At 44.5% G+C, this 24,406-nt stretch overlaps 1 protein-coding gene across 1 annotated transcript in view; it reads right to left on the bottom strand.

Moving 5' to 3' along the window:
- HMOX2 (heme oxygenase 2) overlaps nucleotides 1-13,564 on the bottom strand; it is a 28,173-nt gene extending 14,609 nt beyond the window's left edge. The window contains exon 1 of the mRNA XM_019987742.2: nucleotides 13,430-13,564. The gene's annotated coding sequence lies outside the window, so the exon portion shown is untranslated. The remainder of the gene's footprint in view (nucleotides 1-13,429) is intronic.
- Nucleotides 13,565-24,406: the final 10,842 nt, after the last annotated feature.

The following is a 24,406-nucleotide window of genomic DNA, read 5'->3' as shown; positions in this document are numbered from 1 at the left end:
CAGTAGACACAGTGGCTGATTTTATTTTTTGGGGCTCCAAAATCACTGTCAATGGTGACTGCACCCATGAAATTAAAAGACACTTACTCCTTGGAAGGAAAGTTATAACCAACCTAGACAGCATATTAAAAAGCAGAGACATTACTTTGTCAACAAAGGTCTGTCTAGTCAAGGCTATAGTTTTTCCAGTGGTCATGTATGGATGCGAGAGTTGGACTGTTAAGAAAGCTGAGCACCAAAGAATTGATGCTTTTGAACTGTGGTGTTGGAGAAGACTCTTGAGAGTGCCTTAGACTGCAAGGAGATCCAACCAGTCCATCCTAAAGGACATCAGTCCTGCGTGTTCATTGGAAGGACTGATGTTGAAGCTAAAACGCCAATATTTTGGCCACCTCATGCAAAGAGCTGACTCATTGGAAAAGACCCTGATGTTGGGAAAGATTGAAGGCAGGAGGAAAAGGGGCCGACAGAGGATGAGATGGTTGGATGGCATCACCGACTCAATGGACATGGGTTTGGGTGGACTCCAGGAGTTGGTGATGGACAGGGAGGCCTGGAGTGCTGTTCATGGAGTCGCAAAGAGCTGGACATCACTGAGAAACTGAACTGAACTGAACACACTACTCTGTCTGCTCTAGTTTCCTTACCAGTACAAGATGCCCAGATCACAGTCTCCCTGTGCAGTAGTTGCTGGCAGTAACTCAGCATCTGTGTAAATGTGACCACCATCTAGATACAAACATAAGTATCTGTATTTCAGTATACATCCAAGGACATGGAGACCAAATCCCTCTATCTTAAAGTTTCTGGAACATGGGCTCAACAAGGCTAACGGCAGCCACACACACACAAGTCCCACCTGCACAGCACAATGCTAACGTGCTGACCAGACACCAGAGGGACTGAGGCAATGAGTGAATTGCGTGGTGGTCTTTAGAGCTGGCCTATAGTTCAGTTCACTTGCTCAGTCATCTCTGACTCTCTGTGACCCCATGGACTGTGGCACACCAGGCTTCCCTGTCCATCACAAACTCCCAGAGCTTACTCAAACTCATGTCCATTGAGTCGGTGATGCCATCCAGCCATCTCATCCTCTGTCATCCCCTTCTCCTCCCACCTTCAATCTTTCCCAACATCAGGGTCTTTTCCAATGAGTCAGCTCTTTGCATCAGGTGGCCAAAATATTGGCGTTTTAGCTTCAACATCAGTCCTTCCAATGAACACGCAGGACTGATGTCCTTTAGGATGGACTGGTTGGATCTCCTTGCAGTCCAAGGCACTCTCAAGAGTCTTCTCCAACACCACAGCTCAAAAGCATCAATTCTTCGGTGCTCAGCTTTCTTTATAGTCCAACTCTCACATCCATACATGACCATTGGAAAAACCATAGCATTGACTAGAAGGGCCTTTGTTGGCAAAGTAACATCTCTGCTTTTTAATACGCTGTCTGGGTTGGTCCTAACTTTTCTTCCAAGGAGCAAGTGTCTTTTAATTTCATGGCTACAGTCACCACTGACAGTGATTTTCGAGCCCCCCAAAATAAAGTCTGTCATTGTTTCCATTGTTCCCCCATCTATTTGCCATGAAGTGATAGGACCAGATGCCATGATCTTAGTTTTCTGAATGCTGAGCTTTAAGCCAACTTTTTCACTCTCCACTTTCACTTTCATCAAGAGGCTCTTTAGTTCTTCTTCACTTTCTGCCACAGGGTGGTGTCATCTGCATATCTGATGTTACTGATACTTCTCCTGGCAATCTTGATTCCAGCTTGTGCTTCATCCAGTCCAGCATTTCTCATGATGTACTCTGCATATAAGTTAAATAAGCAAGGTGACCATATACAGCTTTGATGTACTCCTTTCCCGATTTGGAACCAGTCTGTTGTTACATGTCCAGTTCTAACTGTTGCTTCTTGACCTGCATACAGATTTCTCAGGAGACAGGTTAGGTGGTCTGGTATTCCCATCTTTTTAAGAATTTTCCAGTTTTTTGTGATCCACACAGTCTTTGGCATAGTCAATAAAGCAAATGTTTTTCTGGAACTCTCTTGCTTTTTCTATGAGCCACAGGATGTTGGAAATTTGATCTTTGGTTCCTCTGCCTTTCCTAAAACGAGCTTGAACATCTGGAAGTTCACGTACTATTGAAGCCTGGCTTGGAGAATTTTGAGCATTACTTTGCTAGCGTGTATAGGAGCCCAACAAACCTGACTTCAACTATGACTGGCCAAGAGTCCACTGCCACACAGGCCGAGAGGCAGTGCAGGCATGTGGTCAAGGCACAGGCTCAAGTCAGGTACTGCAGGGCAGGCCCTGGTTCTGCTGCACACCCACTGGGGGCCTCGGACCAGTTACTCTCAGAATCTCAGTTTCTCCATCTGTAAGGGTAATGATAACAGCTCTGCATGGCAGGTGTGAAAACTGAATGAGATAACCATAAAACTGCTGTTTCAGTCTATTATTTAGTTTACTTATAAAACTGCTGTTTTCGTTTATTTATTATTTTTAGCTTGCCATATGATGCTGAATAGTAAACTAAAGCAAGTGTCACCAAAAGTTAACTAATGTTTCTGAATATTTTTAGTCAAGAAATGGAAAAACCGCTTTCTCTATGAAAGGTCCTGTAGGTAGCATGAAATCTATTCCAGGGTCACAGGCTGAGATGAATGCTCACTATGAAGAAACTGTTTTCTTTCTGGTAACATTTCTAATACCAAAAAAGGAACAGAAAAACCTGGGCATATCTAGCAAAGTAAGTTTTGCAAAGAACGCAAAGGAAGATGATTTCCGGAGTTCACCTTCTATTCAGGGGCCTCTGAACCTGAGTTAGGTGAAGGCCCCCCCATGCTCTAGACGGGTCAGAATCCAGGATGGGACATGTTCTTGTTTTGTTTCTTCAGAGCAGCTCATCACTATAAATCAAGGTTTAGGTAAATGAAAACTTGACTTTATATAAATATGGTAACTCTCATTTGCAGTTAGTTCTCTTGACAATCAATCCCCACCCAGTGGTTCTCAAGGGGACATCGGTCACACCCAGAGCGATGTCTGCTTGCGAAAACTGGAGGGTGGGCTGAGCTACTGGCATCTAGTGTATAGAGGCCAGGAATGCTGTTCAAATCCCACAATGCGCAGAAAGTAAAAGCACACGTGTGCACACACACACAACACACACACCAGACCACCACCACCACCAATTATCCAGCCTAAAATGTCAAGAGCACCAAAGTTGAGAAACCCTGCTCTAACCTCTCATCCCTTCATCAGTTTAGAGAGAGACAAGAAGAGGTTTGTTTTCACAGTAAGCTTCATGCCATCCATCACACCTTCATCAAATATCCTTTACAGCGATTTCTGGGGAAACTGAATTTCCACCAGAAAACAGAAGAGGCTGTAAGTGGGGCAACTTGGCACTCATTGCCCACAGATGACAGGGAAAAGGGTCTTCCTGGGAAGAGGACTGATTTGTATTTAGCCCACAAGGAGGCAAAACCTTTCAAGCAGGCTCAGTTAACAAAGCCAGGAAGAGGAGAAGCCCCTGACAGAAATGTGTTCACTGACTTCTTGAAGGAATAGAACACAGAACTGGGAGAAAATTGAATCATTGTTTATCAGTCTGGTGTCTGACTGACATGTAGGCTAAAAAGCTCTAATACGAGGTCTGCGCCAGTGAGCTGTATTACAAACACTGCTGCTCTGGAACTCCAACAGCCTCATTTATAAAATAAGAGGCACGTCTCAGAGAGCTGCAGGGAGGATGGCATTTAACAGAAGGTAGAGCAGGAAAGACCATGGGCTTCCCCCACCCATTTCAGACACAGCAGCTCGCATACTCCTCCGAAAATGGAGTTGTGCTGCTTCTAAAAATAAGGTCAGATAACAATGAGCTGGATGATCTTGGAGACCTGATATTACATTAAGAGCCACCTAAGCAAGCTTTTCATCATCTATTACAGCACGTGTATCCTGCTGCAGCATTTCTTTGTACCTATGTTTTTCCAGATCACAGCTCATTTATCTTCGTGTCTTACTTCAACACAGGGTACCTACCTAATCAGGGTTTGCTGAGTGACTGGATGATTTCCAGAATGTGAGGTATTCTCAAAATCGAGGTATTCTCAAAGAGCAGATGACAAAGAGAACATTTAAAAGTGAATCCCAGACATAAGAAAATTGGCTGGCTAGTGAGTAAGTATCTTTGAGCACCATATTTACTACAAAAATTTCTACTGATGAGCAGTTGCGGGTGGTGGGGGGGGAGGTTACATGGGCCTTGTAGGGGGTCTGAAAGAGAAAGGTTGCACTGCATGGTTTTAAACTGCCTCCCTCACATTCCACAGATATAGCTATTAAGGACATACCTTTTAGATTTTAAGGACTCTGGAAGCCTGGTTAAGAACAGAACACTGCCTTACTTAAAAAAAAAAAAAGAAAGAAAGAAAGAAATGGAGGGCTTCCCTTGTGCCTCAGTGGTAAAGAATCTTCCTGCCAGTGTTGGAGACACAGATTTGATCCCTGATCCGGGAGAACCCCACATGCCTGGGAGCAACTTAGCCAGTACATCACAACTATTGAGCCTGTGCTCTAGAGCCCGTGTGCAGAAACTACTGAAGCCCAAGTGCCTGAGAGCCTGTGCTCAGCAACCAGAGAAGCCACTGCAGTGAGAAGCCGAGGCACCGCAACTAGAGAGTAAGGCCCTGCTCACAACTGGCAAAAAGCCCGAGCAGCAATGAAGACTCAGCACAGCCAAAGTGAATAAATTTGTTAAATTATTTTTAAAAAGGAAAAGGAGGCTAGCAGTGTAGGGTGAGACAGCAGACACAGCTGTACTTTAAAAAAAAAAAAAAAAAAAAAGAGAGAGGTTTTGGGCTGGGAGGTGAGGGAGGGAGAAAAAGAAGGGTGGGGGAAGAAATGGCTAGGCAAAATTTTAACAGTCTAGGTAACAAACACTTGCCAGCACTGCTCCACCTGATGCAGACGTAAAGCGCCGGCCCTCCCTGCTGTCCACCTGGGAGACCCTTTACTCCCCCAGCTGGCTTCAGGGAAGGGGTTTCACAGCACTCTTCTTCTCAGGTCTGTTACTCTAGGGAAGGGGGAGGGGGGTCAAGCTTCTCTTAACAAGCCCACATTTTTAGAACATTTTGGAGGAAATACACCAAGGCATTATGTTGTTATGGTTACTGCAGGGGGGTAAAGCAAAATGCTACAAAAATACCAGTTTACCAAAAAGAAAATTTAAAAAAACAAACAGCAGTTTGCCACTGTAAAACTGAGCAACTTCCTGTTACATGAGACAGCCCCCACGAAATACATGAAGATACATAAAGTGGGTGCCTCTAATTCCCAAGAGGTCTCCAGAACTGGTCAAACATCATTGTAAGCGCTAATCATTACTGAGAAGAAATTCAAATGGCCCGGAACATCTACTGCTGACTAAGGACCTGATTAGGCAATACTGGATGAATAACTAGGGGAAAAGGTAGACAAGATGAGGAGGACAACTGACAAAGCAGAAAATCATGTGCTCCAGGGCTTGCTTTAAGGTGTGCTAACTCCAGTACTTTGGCCACCTCATGCGAAGAGTTGACTCACTGGAAAAGACCCTGATGCTGGGAGGGATTGGGGGCAGGAGGACAAGGGGACAACAGAGGATGAGATGGCTGGACGGCATCACTGACTCGATGGACGTGAGTCTGGGTGAACTCCGGGAATTGGTGATGAACAGGGAGGCCTGGCGTGCTGTGATTCATGGGCTCGCAAAGAGTCGGATACGACTGAGCGACTGAACTGACTGAACTGACTGAACTGAATGCCTTTCCCCCAACCCAACCCTACACAGAAGGCTGATACCGGAAGCATGGACAGTGGAGCATCCACAGTTAGAGCAGGGTGGTGGTGGGCGATGCGGGGCGGGGGTACAAGCTTGGCCTACTTGGCTGGCTGAGCTCTGGGGAGCTAAGGCACTCATCTGAAACAGATAGTTTGCATGTCTCACTGCGTGTGCTACTCGACAGCAGTTCTAGGACAGTCTTTTCAGGCTGTATGTCCAAAGCAGCAGAGGGGAGCTAGTTCTGAATCAGTCACCACTCCCGAACCTGCGCAGGGCTCCCTCCCTCTTTCATATCTTGTTTCCAACAGGCCAGTCATTTCTGAAAAAAATGGCCTGACCTTCCAAAAAGCACGTGATTTCTCACCCCATTCCCAACATTCCTACTTGGCTCTAAATCTGTATTGTGGACAGGCACACACTCTAAACAGCTGCACTTGACTATAAGGTCTCCGAAGGCAGAGCTGAGCATCACCCCCACTAGTTAGTAAGTGCATTTTAGCTGTGCCACGCCTGGCAACCAGATTAGACCACTGTGTATGTGGGAACATGCTTGTATGTGGGACATACAAGCACTCATGTATGTCCCATGACACCTGGTGCTGGGTAGAAGGTTGTTTACAAAGGAATCCTTGGGTTTCTCTCTCTAATCTTCCACCCAGTTACCTCCTCATCTGAAGATACAAATTCAGAGATGTGTACTTCTGAAGACTGGTAGCAAAGCTATTTGTCAGATTATAATAATCATTACCCTTTTGGGGTTGCAAACCCTTCTGAGAATCAGAGGAAGACTTCTGACTCTCTCTCCAGGACAATCACAAGTTAAAAAAAAGTTGCCTCATGTGGCTAATGCCTCCTGTGTTGAACTTCTGCAGATACAGAAGAAATAAATTTGGAGAGAACAGATTCATTAATAAATAAATACATGTTACCTATGCAATTCCAGAGCACCGGTAGGCCCCTCAAGTTCAGGAATCCCTGTTCTAGACAAGCCATTTATGAAAGACATTCTTTTTGTGGGTGACATGTTTCCAGTAACTCTCTGAATGCTCATTCACTAATGCTCATTCATTCTCTTCTGTTCCTGCTGTCTTTTAGGCAACGCAGTGGATTCAGTTCAAATGACTGTCTTTTCCATTTCTCAGCTCTTCACTTCCCTGACCTCCCAGAATATTGAGTGTCAAAACAACAATCACAAACCTTACAAAGTGAATTTTGTCTGGCGCCTCCTCAAGGTGACTGCCAATTCTTGGTGAACAAGGATCATGGGTTTGTTGTTTTTGTAACCCTCTCGGTGCACACTACAGAGGCAATACAAGTGTGCCAAGTGGGCAGAGAGTGCGCTGCTTCTCTGTCCTTTTACCTGTAGGCATTTGAACTTGAACGTATTGACTTTAAATCTGGGCATGTGTCCCAGAAAAGTCACATGCAAAAGGGAAGAAAGCATAACCCAGAGCAGCCAATCATCTCACTGTTCCTTTTGGGTGCACCAGGAAGACTTTCTGCAAACACAAAAAGTGTTACAAAGCAAGACGAACATGACATTGAGCACAGACACTTAAGAGATTTCTCTGAGGCTGACAAAAACCCAAGTGTGGTAGAGGAATCAGTTCAGTCGCTCAGTCGCGTCCGACTCTCTGCGACCCCATGAATCGCAGCACGCCAGGTCTCCCTGTTCGTCACCAACTCCCGGAGTTCACCCAGACTCACGTCCATCGAGTCGGCGATGCCATCCAGCCATCTCATCCTCCATTGTCCCCTTCTCCTCCTGCCCCCAATCCCTCCCAGCATCAGGGTCTTTTCCAATGAGTCAACTCTTCGCATGAGGTGGCCAAAGTTATTTTCTAATTAGTGGGACACCTGCAATTACTAAGCAAAGAGAAAGACTGACCCTCCCCTTGTCTCCTTCTAGAAAATTGAAGGAGCAAAAGTGTAACGTCACTTCACTATCTTTGCTTTTCTCATCACCTTCAAACATTGCTACCCAGAACCCCCTCACACTCTAACTCAGTTCTGCTCACTGATCCTTCCCCTTCCTCTGCCTGCCCTCCCCCAAGCTGCTCTGGAAATAGTTTCAGATGACAACAGTTCCTCCGCAGCAGCTCCAAGTGGTCTTGCCAGAGAGAACAGCAGATGCAGTACTAAGGAAGGGATGAACACGCTTGGGCATGTGACATGCCATGTTATCATCCACAAACACTTATAATACTCATGGGGCTCCTTGACTACAAAGAGGCCTAAGATCTTGTTGGGGATTTTAAGCAGCTTTCAATAGAGAGAGAGAAAAAGAGAAACAGAAAGATAACTAACAGAACAGGTGTATTATACTATAAACGCTAATTGTGCTGTACAGACAATGGTGTTAAAGATAGAGCTTTATGTTCCAGATTTTCCAAGACTGTTCTGACTCAAATATCCTGTCTCACCAACTCCTTCAGTACACCTGTATGTTCAGACTATGGGTCCCAGTGTTTGTCATAATAAACAGGATCACCTCAGTGACTGATAAGGCAGGCCAGCCACCTAGATTAACTAAAAGCATGATGGCAGATTGTTCTAATCATGCCAGCACCTTCCCACAGCCCTCAGGTAATCATGGAATTGAATATAATACAAGACAGTGAAACGTGAGGCTTCCAAGACTGAGAGAGAGCTCGCTGGGAGAAAGGAAGCTGAGGGTATTTAGCAGAAGTCAGGCTGGCAAGGTGCTAGACACTTGTCTCTTTAGGCCATTCTTCCCCAAAGCCCTTTTAAAGTTACTGAGAACTATGACAATAATTAGGCTTATTGATATTCCTGGGAAGGAAACAAATCTATTCGTGTGTTGCTCTTGTTGTCCCCTGGAGAAGGAAATGGCAACCCAATCCAGTATTCATGCCTGGAAATCCCACAGACAGAGGAGCCTGGCAGGCTACCATCCACCGGGTCGCAAAGAGTCGTAAACAACTTAGCAACTAAACAACAACAACAGAGAGGAGACAGTACCCACTTGCTGGGCCTCTGGCAGAACGGCAGATGGCAGGCACTGTGCGTAGCAATCCATCCTTTCCTGTCACTACTTCTCTGCCTTCCTGCCAGTCTGCTTTCTCTTATGTCCAGGGAGGCCCCAAACAATAAGCATGAGGGAAATTTTAAAAACACAAGTTCCCAACCCCTAACTTCGTGAAACAGAAAGATTTGGAAACCCCTTAGATTGAAGAACAGCATTCTAAGCACCCAAGACTTGAAGGCTCATCAAGTATTAACTTCATTTTTCAGACACAGAAACTGCAGATCAAGGGGTTTAAATGTTTTTCTCATGATCAAAAATACTCCACAGTTTCCTTTGGGGGAGAAATGAACCATTTATTTGTCACTCTTTCTAATATAAATTAACATGTATGTATTTAGAAAACATACATGAATATGTAAAACATTATCTAGTGCTGAATAGCTGTTTATGAGTGAAAATAATGGTTACCAACTGATTCATCAACTCAATTTTGTACTTAACAATTCAATCATTTTGAAGTGCAAACAAAAAGTCAGTGTATCTGTAGACTTTCACAGGGAGATACTTAAGCACATATTTGAAAAAAGAACCCTCCTCAATGAATGCAAGAAGACATGCAATTCTGATGCAATTCCTACTCCATAAGCCAACTATTCATTGGAAGGACTGATGCTGAAGCTCCAGTACTCTGGCCACCCTGATGCAAGAGCTGATTCACTGGAAAAGACCCTGATGCTGGGTAAGTCTGAGGGAAGTAGGAGAAGGGGGCAACAGAGGATGAGATGGTTGGATGGCATCACCGACTCGATGGACATGAATTTGAGCAAACTCTAGGAGATAGTGAAGAACAGGGAAGCCTGGCGTGTTGCAATCCATGGGGTCCCAAAGAGCCAGACACGACTTAGTGACTGAACAACAACAAACTGACAAAACAGCCCTTGAATTACTATTAAAATATTTGCTTAAAAAAACGATCACATAGGGAAATGCATGTTTGTTAAAAGCCTTCTAAAATTACATCAAAGTGACATTAAAACCTGCTCACTGAAAAGAGCCTCATGAATTTAACTGCTGTTTTGAAACGCCTAGTTAAGGTTCAGAATGTTATCTTGTAAGGAAGGTCTGACTATAGATGTGGTTGATATGATGACCCAGAAAGCGTCCTTTGCTCCACTGCAGTCAGCCAAGATCACAATTAAACACCAATACAGTATACTAACGCATATATATGGAATTTAGAAAGATGGTAACAATAACCCTGTGTATGAGACAGCAAAAGAGACACTGATGTACAGAAGAGTCTTATGGACTCTGTTGCAGAGGGAGAGGGTGGGAAGATTTGGGAGAAATGCATTGAAACATGTATAATACCATGTATGAAACGAGTTGCCAGTCCAGGTTCGATGTACGTTACTGGATGCTTGGGGCTAGTGCACTGGGATGACCCAGAGGGAGGGTATGGGGAGGGAGGAGGGAGGAGGGTTCAGGGTGGGGAACATGTGTATACCTGTGGCAGATTCATTTTGATATTTGGCAAAACTAACACAATTTGTAAAGTTAAAAAAAAAAAAAAAAGATGCAGTCCTCTAATGGGCTGATTGTAAATGAACTCCCTTTACAATAGCTATGCACCTCTAAATTATCTACAGTGAATTCCAAAACCATTATTATTCTTAAATAGAAAGAAGCTGGTCATATAGAAAGGATTTATGAATAAATGTAATGCATATTCTGTAAACATATATAACATTGTTAGACCAGACCATCAACAATACTGCTAAATTTCACTGGCTTTACAATGTGTAATATAATAGGAGACATTTTATGGTAAATAAACGAAGTCAATATGAAAAAGTAAACCAAACTGGAGTCAACAACATCACAGAGTACCTGAATGGTCACCAGAGTGAAATATCTTCACTATAAAAAACAGAAAGATCCCAGTATAAGCAGTTATACTAATTGTTCCAATTAAAGATATGCACCCCTCCTTCACTGTTGGCAAGAATTAATCAGTAATGGCACTGCTTCTCAGCAGGGCAAAAATATCCTGAGAGATTATTCAGGTTACAACAAAAGACAGAGTTTTCATCCTCTGCTTTTACACAGACAAACCTAACAGATATAATAAAGTTAAAAAGCAAATAACCTTCACTGTGTTCGATACAAAAGGAGATGTGACTCAGATTTCTCAATTCTCCCATTAAGTACTATCAGAATAAGAGACTGAATTAAGTGTGTACTTAAAATTTTTTAGTCCAGTAATAAACAAGGAGGTAATTTATGGTTCAAATTTTTCATCTTTTCTCTCCAAGGAGTTATAGCTACATTCTAAATTTTATACTGGAGAATTTCCTGGTGGTCCAATGATTAGGACACCACAATTTCACAGCTGAGGGCATGGGTTCCAATCCTGGTCAGGGAACTATGCTGAAATATACAATTTCAATATTCAAAAATGTCTTCCTCCTAGATGGATGATATTTTGGTTTTTGCTGCAAACCTGATACACAGCCCAACTGTTCTCTGAAGAGAGTCAGCTTTTCAAAAGAAACCAAAAAATCAAGGTAGCCAAAGGCCCTGGCTGTTTTGCTTTTTGACAGACTCAACGAGCGTAAACCAAAGGTGATGAATACTTTACTTTCTGTATTTCATCTTATGCTTGGCATTGTCATTTCTGGAGTAGCTCATATTCCTGACTCTGGAGACTCACAGGCTATCATCTTACTGGCCCAGGCAAAGGAAACAAGGAAATCCAGTCAGACAATGGGGAAATCACAGATTCTTCCCCTTCACATCCCCAGTCAGATGAAGTCACTCAACGAGTGTGTCCTTGAAATCCCCACACCCTCACCAGTGTTTTGCCTTATCTGCATGAGTGCCCATTTGCTCATTTGAGTCTGACTCTTTGCTACTCCATGGTCTACAGCCAGCCATGCTCCTCTGTCCATGGTCTTTTCCAGGCAAGAATACTGGAGTGGGTTGCAATTTCCTTCTCCAGGGAATCTTCCCAAACTAGGGATAGAACCTGCATCTCCTGCCTTAGCAAGCAGATTGTTTACCACAGAGCTACTCAGGAAGCCTTTGGCTTAGCTACTGTATTTGAAAACTTTTCCCAGTTTCACCAAGTAAACTTGGAAATGACCAACTGAACTGAGAGCTTCTGGTAAGCTTGTGATGTTTCTTCAAAAAAAAAAAAAAAAAAAAAACTAAACTAAAGAATAAAGCACAGAATTACTCATTTATATTTCTTATCCCCCTCCTCACAAAAGAAAAATTAAAAATTTTAATGTGGCAGTTAAAATTTTAATCAAAATACCCTGATTAATGCCATAACAGAAATTCAAAAACATAAAACCAGTAAGCTCCTGTTTCCTTCTACTTGGGAGGACAGTTTAGGGCGAGGGGGAAGACTGTCTAGTTTAAATAACATAAATTCATTTCCACTCTAGGAAAAAGCATGGGATCTGGGGGCAGATAACCGGGTACAAGACCACCTGTGCCCATTTCCTGATTGTGGGAGGCAGGTTAAGCGTCTTAATTCCATTCATCATTAACCCCATTTCACAAGTGGAAAAACTATCAACTCACAGGGTTTTGTTAGGGGCTGAGAGTGAGAACGGGACGACAGAGGATGAGATGGCTGGATGGCATCACCCACTCTATGGACGTGAGTTTGGGTAAACTCCAGGAGTTGGTGATGGACAGGGAGGCCTGGCGTGCTGCAATTCATGGGGCCGCAGAGTCGGACACGACTGAGCGACTGAACTGAACTGAGAGTGAGAGGGCTTCCTGAGCTCTAGAGCACTATAGGATGTCTCTCTTTTTTTCAACCATGCTCCACCTGGTGCGGGTCATGGGAGCCAATGATACAACACGATAAGGATGAACAGCCACAGGCCACAGCAACCAGTTCACCAGAAGTCATTAAAATGACAAGACGCTGACAGGCCTTGTGCTAAGACACGGCGGTCCTGGCAGCTTTTACAGGGCAATTAACACACCGAGGGCACCGCGCTTGTGAGGTGACAGGTAGACTCCCTGCCAGACTAACCAGCTGCCCCTGACGTTGCTCCCTTGCAACCTGGCGGCCGCGGGTCATTAGGGAAGTCACGACAGTGACTCAAAGGGCCCTTTAGGCAGAGGTGAGTCAGGAGGAGGAAGGTCAGAGCCCGGTCCGCGCCAACAGCCCGGGTACGACTCTCGGACGCCAAGCTAGGTCTGGGTCCTCGCCGGCCCAAAGTGGACCGACGTGCTGGCTGGGGGGCCAGAGGCTGCAGGCCCGGCGGGAACGCCAAGTCCTCCCGCGGCGACCCGGGGGTCGGGTCACCTCCTGTGGGGCGCAGGAGACGCCGGCAGGGGGTGTGCCCCACGCGGACCAACGCCTACGAGCGGCTCAGGCCTCCCTCCCCGGGCCTCTGAAACGCCGTCTGGGAAGCGAGGTCCTCCCTCCCGGCCCCTGGCCGCCCCTCGCCCCGGCCCGTCCGGGCTTCCTCAGGCGGGCGCCGGGGAGCGGCGGGCCGTGTCGGCCGAGCCGAGTTCCCGAGAGCCAGGGGTGGCCAGGCTCGCGGAGAAGCCCCGAGGAAGGCCCTGCAGGGCACCGACACTCACCCGCCGCAAGTCCGCTCCAGCGTCCGTCAGCACCGCGTCCGCGCGTAAGTCAGCGACTGGCTCTGGCGCCGCGACCGCCGCAGCCTAGCAAGCAGCCCGACGTGCGCACGCAGCGGGGGCGGGGCCTGCGCAGGACACGCCCCTGCGGCGGGCACGCGGCAGCCGTCCTCGCGCGCTGGTCTGTGGCGGAAGTCGAAGTGCGGACAGGAGAGTTGTTCCCTTCGTGAGAAGGGGTGTTCATGAACGCCTCTCCGGGCTCTTCTTGCCCTTTATCACCACCGCTTCAGGCTTATCTCGTGCGTTCTCCTCCTGTCCCATCTGTTTCTTTAACCAGCCTGTCCCATCTGTCATTTCTTTAACCATCCAACTGGCTTCAGGACTGATATTGTCTGGTATTGGCAAAGGTATGGGGAATGTTATAATTGGCAATAGGCATTCTCTTTGATCTAGTACTTCCATTTCTGGGTAGCTTTTTCTAGAGAAACGCAAGAACCCAAAGAGACACAAACAAGCAAGTTCATTGCAACAGCATTTCGGTGAAAACCTTGAAAGAGCCTGAACGTCTAGTGGGATGGTTGGTTGACAGGTGCACATCTCCCTATTCAAGAGAGTTGTGCTGGATAAAAAGGAATGGCAGGGTGTTCCCTGGCAGTCCAGTGGGAACTAGGATCCCGCAAAAAAAAAAGTGGGGTGGGGGGGAGGGCAGACACCCCCTTAAGGGAGGCAATCAAGTAGAAGGGAATTAGAAAAACAAGTTGTAGGAGAATATAAAAATACATTCAGACGACTTCCCTGGTCCTCTAGTATGCATTATGTATCTGCATTATGCATTAACCAGACCTCCCCAGGGGCAGAAATACCTGCTCAACCATAAAGATCAATTCTTCTCCTGCCACTGGCCATGAAACTCCTGAGATAATAACATTCCTTTCTCAATCCTGTAAGGAGTCAGGATGTAGATATCTTAGGGCGGTATTGGGCTGCACTTTATTAATGTTACTAGATATATTACTTGTATTCTGCCTATTTTATGAGATTGAAGTTTCTTGCATTACCAGACCTGTGACTGGGCCTCCGATAAAATTAATGACAATTAAACAGCTTGAGGTTTCTTGCATTACCAGATGTGTGACTGAGCCTCAGATAAAATTAATGACAATTAAACAACTTGAAACAATTGACCTTATAGATGATTCTATAAGATCATCTATAAGATGATTATAACAGTGTAACTCTAGATATGGGAAGAAGCAGCAAGCAAGAGCCATTTCCCTGACCATGACCAACGGTAAGACAGGTGGTACAGAGGCTTATGGCTATTCTTAACAGGGCCCTTTGTCAGCTGGTGCTAAGTCGCTTCAGTTGTGTCTGACTCTGTGCAACCCCATAGACGGCAGCCACCAGGCTCCCCCACCCCTGGGATTCTCCAGGCAAGAACACTGGAGTGGGTTGCCATTTCCTTCTCCAGTGCATGAAAGTTAAAAGTGAAAGTGAAGTCGCTCAGTCATGTCCAACTCTTCGACCCTGTGGACTGCAGCACGCCAGGCCTCCCTGTCCATCACCAACTGCCGGAGTTCACTCAAACTCACATCCATCGAGTCGGTGATGCCATCCAGCCTTCTCATCCTCTGTTGTCCCCTTCTCCTCCTGCCCCCAATCCCTCCCAGTATCAGAGTCTTTTCCAGTGAGTCAACTCTTCGCATGAGGTGGCCAAAGTACTGGAGTTTCAGCTTTCGCATCATTCCTTCTAAAGAACACCCAGGACTGATCTTTAGAATGAAATGGTTGAATCTCCTTGCAGTCCAAGGGACTCTCAAGAGTATTCTCCAAACCACAGTTCAAAAGCATCAATTCTTTGGTGCTCAGCTTTCTTCACAGTCCAACTCTCACATCCATACATGACCACTGGAAAAACCATAGCCTTGACTAGACAGACCTTTATTGGCAAAGTAATGTCTCTGCCTTTTAATATGCTGTCTAGGTTGGTCATTACTTTCCTTCCAAGGAGTAAGCGTCTTTTAATTTCATGGCTGCAGTCACCATGTGCAGTGATTTTGGAGCCCAAAAAAATAAAGTCTGACACTATTTCTCCATCTATTTCCCATGAAGTGGTGGGACCAGATGCCATGATCTTCATTTTCTGAACGTTGAGCTTTAAGCCAACTTTTTCATTCTCCTCTTTCACTTTCATCAAGAAGCTTTTTAGTTCCTCTTCACTTTCTGCCATAAGGGTGGTGTCATCTGCATATCTGAGGTTATTGATATTTGTCCCAGCAATCTTGATTCCAGCTTGTGTTTCTTCCAGTCCAGCGTTTCTCATGATGTACTCTGCATAGAAGTTAAATAAGCAGGGTGACAATATACAGCCTTGACGTACTCCTTTTCCTATTTGGAACCAGTCTGTTGTTCCAGGTCCAGTTCTAACTGTTGTTTTCTAACCTGCATATAGGTTTCTCAAGAGGCAGGTCAGGTGGTCTGGTATTCCCATCTCTTTCAGAATTTTCCACAGTTTATTATGATCCACACAGTCAAAGGCTTTGGCATAGTCAATAATGCAGAAATAGATGTTTTTCTGGAACTCTCTTGCTTTTTCCATGATCCAGAGGATGTTGGTAATTTGATCTCTAGTTCCTCTGCCTTTTCTAAAACCAGCTTGAACATCAGGAAGTTCACGGTTCATGTATTGCTGAACCCTGGCTTGGAGAATTTTGAGAATTACTTTATTAGTGTGTGAGATGAGTGCAATTGTGCGGTAGTTTGAGCATTCTTTGGCATTGCCTTTCTTTGGGATTGGAATGAAAACTGACCTTTTCCAGTCCTGTGGCCACTGCTGAGTTTTCCAAATGTGCTGGCATATTGAGTGCAGCACTTTCACAGCATCATCTTTCAGGATTTGAAATAGCTCAACTGGAATTCTGTCACCTCCAATAGCTTTGTTCATAGTGATGCTTCCTAAGGCCCACTTGACTTCACATTCCAGGATGTCTGGCTCTAGGTGAGTGATCACATCATCATGATTATCTTGGTCATGAAGATCTTTTTTGTACAGTTCTGTGTATTCTTGCAGCTCTTCTTAATATCTTCTGCTTCTTTTAGGTCCATACCATTTCTGTCCTTTATTGAGCCCATCTTTGCATGAAATGTTCCCTTGGTATCTCTAATTTTCTTGAAGAGATCTCTAGTCTTTCCCATTCTGTTGTTTTCCTCTATTTCTTTGCATTGATCGCTGAGGAAGGCTTTCTTATCTCTTCTTGGTATTCTTTGGAACTCTGCCTTCAGATGCTTATATCTTTCCTTTTCTCCTCTGCTTTTCACTTCTCTTCTTTTCACAGCTATTTGTAAGGCCTCCCCAGACAGCCATTTTGCTTTTTTGCATTTCTTTTCCATAGGGATGGTCTTGATCCCTGTCTCCTGTACAATGTCACAAACCTCTGTCCATAGTTAATCAGGCACTCTATCTATCGGATCTAGTCCCTTAAATCTATTTCTCACTTCCACTGTATAATCATAAGGGATTTGATTTAGGTCATACCTGAATGGTCTAGTGGTTTTCCCTACTTTCTTCAATTTAAGTCTGAATTTGGCAATAAGGAGCTCATGATCTGAGCCACAGTCAGCTCCCGGTCTTATTTTTGTTGACTGTAAAGAGCTTCTCCATCTTTGGCTGCAAAGAATATAATCAATCTGATTTCGGTGTTGACCATCTCATGATGTCCATGTGTAGAGTCTTCTCTTGTGTTGTTGGAAGACGGTGTTTGCTATGACCAGTGTGTTCTCTTGGTAAAACTCTATTAGCCTTTGCCCTGCTTCATTCTGTATTCCAAGGCCAAATTTGCCTGTTACTCCAGGTGTTTCTTGACTTCCTACTTTTGCATTCCAGTCCCCTATAATGAAAAGGACATCTTTTTTGGGTGTTAGTTCTAAAAGGTCTTGTAGGTCTTCATAGAACCATTCAACTTCAGCTTCTTCAGGTTATTGGTTGGGGCATAGACTTGGATTACTGTGATATTGAATGGTTTGCCTTGGAAATGAACAGAGATCATTCTGTCATTTTTGAGATTGCATCCAAGTACTGCATTTCAGACTCTTTTGTTGACCATGATGGCTACTCCATTTCTTCTAAGGGATTCCTGCCTGCAGTAGTAGATATAATAGTCATCTGAGTTAAACTCACCCATTCCAGTCCATTTTAGTTCACCGATTCCTAGAATGTCAACGTTCACTCTTGCCATCTCCTACTTGACCACTTCCAATTTGCCTTGATTCATGGACCTGACATTCCAGGTTCCTATGCAATATTGCTCTTTACAGCATCGGACCTTGCTTCTATCACCAGTCACATCCACAACTGGGTATTGTTTTTGCTTTGGCTCCATCCCTTCATTCTTTCTGGAGTTATTTCTCCACTGATCTCCAGTAGCATATTGGGCACCTACCAACCTGGGGAGTTCCTCTTTCAGTATCCTATCATTTTGCCTTTTCATACTGTTCATGGGGTTCTCAAGGCAAGAATACTGAAGTGGTTTGCCATTCCCTTCTCCAGTGGACCACATTCTGTCAGACCTCTCCAACATGACCCTCCCGTCTTGGGTGGCCCCACAGGGCATGGCTTAGTTTCATTGATTAGACAAGGCTGTGGTCCTAGTGTGATTAGATTGCCTAGTTGTCTGTGAGTATGGTTTCATTGTGTCTGCCCTCTGATGCCCTCTTGCAACACTTACTGTCTTACTTGGGTTTCTCTTACCTTGGACGTGGGGTATCTCCCTGATAAGAGTGGCCAAAGGTCCATATAGTCGAGGCTACGGTCTTCCCAGTGGTCACATGCAGTTGTGCACACTGGACTGTAAAGAAGGCAGAGCACTAAAGAGTTGATGCCTTCAAACTGTGGTGCTGTAGAAGACTCCTAAGAGTCCCTTGGACAGCAAGGAGATCAAACTAGTTAATCTTAAGGGAAATCAACCCTGAATACTCATTGGAAGGACTGATGCCAAAGCTGAAGTTCCAGAATTTTAGTCACTTGATTCGAACAGCCAGCTCATTGGAAAAGTCCCTGAAATTAGGAAAGATTGAGGACAGAAGGAGAAGAGGGTGTGTAAGGATGAGATGGTTGGATGGCATCACCGATGCAATGGACATGAACTTGGGCAAACTTTGGGAGATGGTGAAGGACTGGGAGGACTAGTGTGCTACGATCCGTGGGGTCACAAAGAGTTGGACACAACCTGGCAAATAAACAACACCAACAGGGCCTAGTCCAGTAATAGCTCATTGAATGGCCTATCAACGAAATTCTGACCTGAGAATGAGCATTCCTAGTACCAGGGGACAAACTATTCATGAAATGCCTCCTGAACTTTGGTTGAAGTTGAAATCAAAAGGGAAGGAATTGTAAAATAAAGAATGTTGCCCACCATCCAGTTCTACAGGAATTGAGTCATTAGTCACAATAGTCACTGACCTACAACACACCCTGAAATGGTGAAGATTGGGAGGAGGCACTTTGTGCTCTAGGAACACTGGCAGAAATGGCCCTCAGGTAGATATTTTCAGGAGAAATTTTTATGAACCCAGTTTCTTGTATCTTCCCATACTTGGAAATGCACTAAAACCATTAACTAAGATATTCGTTCCTCAGGAAGAGCAGTAACTTTCTCCCAAGACGTGTGCTTGGTTGCCTGTGCGTATGTGCTAAGTCTCTTCAGTTGTGTCTGACCCTTTGTGACCCCATGGACTGCAGCCCATCAGGCTCCTCTGTCCATGGGATTCTCCAGGCAAGAATACTGGAGTGGGTTGCCATGCCCTCCTCCAGGGGATGCCAACCCAGGGATTGAACCTACTTCTCTTATGTCTCCTGCATTGGCAGGTGGGTTCTTTACCACTAGGGCTGTGTAGGAAGCCTGTAACCTGTAACCTTTTCTCAAAATCACACCCTCATCTCTTCACAACAGTTCTCAGAGCTCAGGTTGACTGGAATAAAATTTTCCATTTCTTTCTTAGATTGGCCATTGTTTAATTTTTTTAGTCAATAATCCCTTTTTTTTTTAATATATTTAACATTTTTTCTGTTTTATTTTTTCAACTACAAAACATTATCTTTGGGGCTTCTTGGTGATCCAATGGCTAAGATTCCACCCTCCCAATGCAGAGGGCCCAGGTTAGATCCCTAATCAGGGAACTAGATCCTACATGCTAAGACCCTGTGCAGCTAAATAACGTTCTTTAAAAACAAACAAACAAATGTTATCTTTCTACACATTTGCGTTTAGGTGTGTAAATGCATCCAAAAGAGGGAAGGTTTACACACTAGAATGACACAGGGATGGGAAAGCTCATTTGTGCTACGTATCTGTACCATTTAAATTTTTTATGAGAATGAATAATTGAGTCATGCAAAATCAAATTTAAAAGGATGAATCTTGAGACTTCACTGGTAGTCCAGTGATTGAGACTCTGAGCTTCCACTGCAGGGGATGTGGGTTCAATCCCTGGTTGGGGAACCAAGATCCCACATGCAGTGGAGCAACTAAGCCTGCATACGCAACTCCTGAACCTGCATGCCGCAACTAGAGAGTCCTTGCGAAAGATCCTATATGCTGCAACTAAGACCTGACACAGCCAAACAACTATTTTTAAATAGATAAGTAAAAGAATGAATTTTAAGGCTGCCTTCTGTCTGAAACACGCATACATAAAATTGAACTAAATCAAGTGGCAGTGATTGGACGAGGGGTTGCCTCAAGGTTCCAGTGAGATAACGAGGTCCTAAGTCTGTGTCTGACACATAGGAGAACCCCAGAGAAGAGTTCTCACTGTTATCATCATTAGTACATGGGCTGGCTGGACTGATAAGTGCTTTGCAGGAAGTCCCTTGTCGGATATAAGGTCCCACAGGAGGTGCTGAGTCATGGCTGAGCTAATGCCAAGCAGTTGCCAAATCTTTTCCCTTAGGCCTAGGGAACCTCCTGAGGTGGGTAGCTGGGGCTTCAAGAAACAAGAACTTTGTCCAGGCTGCCTGTCTGCCCACCCACTTCGGGACAGCTCCCTAGTACCAGCACCATTGACCAGAAGCCGAGGGCAAAGATGCTCTTCTCTGCCACTCACTATCTGCACTGATTTCCAAGCTTTGGGTTCAATGATGCCAAAGGGCATTGGAGTTACTCAAGTCCCAGTGTGGGAGGCTCCTCTCAAACCCAGCGACCAGGGCTGATCAGCTTCATGGGCTTGTAACTACAGCAGTTATACTGGGTCCCCAGGCTCAGAAGGATCTTGGGCTTGGTTTAGGTTCTGCTACCACAGTCTTGAAATTCTCGGTAATTTCTAAAAAATGGGTCCTGCATCTTCTTTTTGCACTGCGCCTTACACAATATGCATCTGGTTCTGAGACTTTCCTGATGGTACAGTGATTAAGACACACCCTTCCACTGCATGTGAAATGGGTTTGATCCCTGGTCTGGGAAATTAAGATTCCAGATACTGTGGGGTGAAGCTGAAAAAAAAAAAAAAAAGATTTCTGCAGTTGGTCCCATTGAGGATCTTCTTGTTTGGATTTATTTCCTTAAAGTGGAGACCTCAGAATATCGAGTTTTGTGGCTTAACCCACACAGTTGAAGAAAAGTCCCATCTTTTCACAGAATAATATGCACTTGGGTTCCATTCAGTAAGTTATTGAGTTCCTACTAAATGCTGGACATTGTGCCAGGAAGGAGAGAGAGAGAGATAAAAAGACATGGGACCAACTCTTAGGAAGCCCACAGTCTAAAATGGTAGAGACCATGTTGCCAGTGGAATAGAGATGGGAATGAAATAGTAGCTATCTTAGCCTAGGAGTCAGAGAGGGCTTCCTGGAGGAAGTGATGGTTATATGATGCATTATGGAATGAGTAGGAGTTAGCCCTATAAATTGAAGAAAGTAGGGAAAACCACTAGATCATTCAGGTATGACCTAAATCACATCCCTTATGATTATACAGTAGAAGTGAGAAATAGATTTAAGGGACTAGATCTGATAGACTAGTGCCTGATGAACTGTGGACAGAGGTTCGTGACATTGTATAGGAGACAGGGATCAAGACCATCCCTATGGAAAAGAAATGCAAAAAAGCAAAATGGCTGTCTGGGGAGGCCTTACAAATAGCTGTGAAAAGAAGAGAAGCGAAAAGCAGAGGAGAAAAGGAAAGATATAAGCATCTGAAGGCAGAGTTCCAAAGAATACCAAGAAGAGATAAGAAAGCCGTCCTCAGCGATCAATGCAAAGAAATAGAGGAAAACAACAGAATGGGAAAGACTAGAGATCTCTTCAAGAAAATCAGAGATACCAAGGGAACATTTTGTACAAAGATGGGCTCGATAAAGGACAGAAATGGTATGGACCTAACAGAAGCAGAAGATATTAAGAAGAGCTGGCAAGAATACATGGAAGAACTGTACAAAAAAGATGTTCACGACCCAGATAATCACAATGGTGTGATCATTCACCTAGAGCCAGACATCCTGGAATGTGAAGTCAAGTGGGCCTTAGAAAGCATCACTACAAACAAAGCTAGAGGAGGTGAAGGAATTCCAGTTGAGCTATTTCAAATCCTGAAAGATGATGCTGTGAAAGTGTTGCACTCAATATGCCAGCACATTTGGAAAACTCAGCAGTGGCCACAGGACTGGAAAAGGTCAGTTTTCATTCCAATCCCAAAGAAAGGCAATGCCAAAGAATGCTCAAATTACCGCACAATTGCACTCATCTCACACGCTAGTAAAGTAATGCTCAAAATTCTCCAAGCCAGGCTTCAGAAATATGTGAACCGTGAACTTCCTGATGTTCAAGCTGGTTTTAGAAAAGGCAGAGGAACCAGAGATCAAATTGCCAACATCCTCTGGATCATGGAAAAAGCAAGAGAGTTCCAGAAAAACATCTATTTCTGCATTATTGACTATGCCAAAGCCTTTGACTGTGTGGATCACAATAAAGTGTGGAAAATTCTGAAAGAGATGGGAATACCAGACCACCTGATCTGCCTCTTGAGAAATCTGTATGCAGGTCAGGAAGCAACAGTTAGAACTGGACATGGAACAACAGACTGGTTCCAAATCTGGAAAGGAGTATGTCAGGGCTGTATATATATTGTCACCCTGCTTATTTACCTTATATGCAGAGTACATCATGAGAAATGCTGGACTGGAAGAAACACAAGCTGGAATCAAGATTGCCGGGAGAAATATCAATAACCTCAGATATACAGATGACACCACCCTTATGGCAGAAAGTGAAGAGGAACTAAAAAGCCTCTTGATGAAAGTAAAAGAGGAGAGTGAAAAAGTTGACTTAAAGCTCAACATTCAGAAAAGGAATATCATGGCATCTGGTCCCATCACTTCATGGGAAATAGATGGGGAAACAGTGTCAGACTTTATTTTTTGGGGCTCCAAAATCACTGCAGATGGTGATTGCAGCCATGAAATTAAAAGACACTTACTCCTTGGAAGTAAAGTTATGACCAACCTAGACAGCATATTTAAAAGCAGAAACATTACTTTGCCAACAAAGGCCCGTCTAGTCAAGGCTATGGTTTTTCCAGTGGTCACGTATGGATGTGAGAGTTGGACTGTGAAGAAAGCTGAGCGCCAAAGAATTGATGCTTTCGAACTGTGGTGTTGGAGAAGACTCTTGAGAGTCCCCCTTGGACTGCAAGGAGATCCAACCAGTCCATTCTGAAGGAGATCAGCCCTGGGATTTCTTTGGAAGGACTGATGCTAAAGCTGAAACTCCAGTACTTTGGCCACCTCATGTGAAGAGTTGACTCACTGGAAAAGACTCTGATGCTGGGAGGGATTGGGGGCAGGAGGAGAAGGGGATGACAGAGGATGAGATGGCTGGATGGCATCACTGACTCGATGGACGTGAGTTTGAGTGAACTCCGGCAGTTGGTGATGGACAGGGAGGCCTGGCATGCTGTGATTCGTGGGGTCGAAGAGAGTCAGACACGACTGAGTGACTGAACTGAACTGAAGGTGGTGGGAGGTAGGTATACAATCTGAGCTCTGAGAATAACATAATAGCCTGTTGAGGAGGCAATGCAAGGTTTATGCAAGATCAACATTCTATTTAGATGACACCTTCACTTATAGACACAAAGGTGTATTTATTAAAATAAATACATACATCTTACAATACATAATGACCACTATTTTACATAGATAAAATACACATTACTTCGTGGGTTATTTCCTCCAATGAATTCGGGAAAATAACACCAGTTTTAGTTTGATTTCCCTGTAACTCCAGTGCCTAGTAAATGTTTAGACAACCAGTCAATCAGCAAATATTTATTCAGTGACTACTTGTGCCAGGTACTATTTTAGGTGCTGGGAAATTCAGCCATGAATGGAGACAAGTGCCTACCATCATGAAACTGACATTCCGGAGCGGTTAGTACACATTTTGGAATTAAGGGAGGGGGGAATAATGCTTTTATCTGAGTCAGCAATACAATTTCAGAAGAGGAGTGAGAGGGTCATTTTTGAGTTTTAGTTGAACAACAAAGAAATATATATATATATATATATAATTTGCAGAATCCCCTGGTTGTCCAGTAGTTAGGACTCCTTGCTTCCACTGCAGGGGGACACCTGTTCCATTCTTGGTCGGGGAACTATCCCACATGCCTTGGGGCATGGCCAAAAAAAAAAATAGAGAGGAGAGAGAGAGAGATCTTTTCTGTTGAAAAGAATTCAAGCTCAGGCAAGGAGTAGCAGCAACCTCAAGTATGAGTCAGGCATACAAGAACTGAGACAGAGCCTTGGGTGTTAAGAGCACTGCTGGAGAGGGTGTGGAGAAAAGGGAACCCTCTTACACTGCTGGTGGGAATGCAAACTAGTACAGCCACTATGGAGAACAGTGTGGAGATTCCTTAAAAAACTGGAAATAGAACTGCCTTATGATCCAGCAATCCCACTGCTGGGCATACATACTGAGGAAACCAGAAG

Source organism: Bos indicus, chromosome 25 (assembly GCF_029378745.1).
Source record: "Bos indicus isolate NIAB-ARS_2022 breed Sahiwal x Tharparkar chromosome 25, NIAB-ARS_B.indTharparkar_mat_pri_1.0, whole genome shotgun sequence".
NCBI classification, from domain to species: Eukaryota; Metazoa; Chordata; class Mammalia; order Artiodactyla; family Bovidae; genus Bos; species Bos indicus.
Note: the sequence above shows the minus strand (reverse complement) of the source record. Positions and strands in the feature narration are given on the sequence as shown.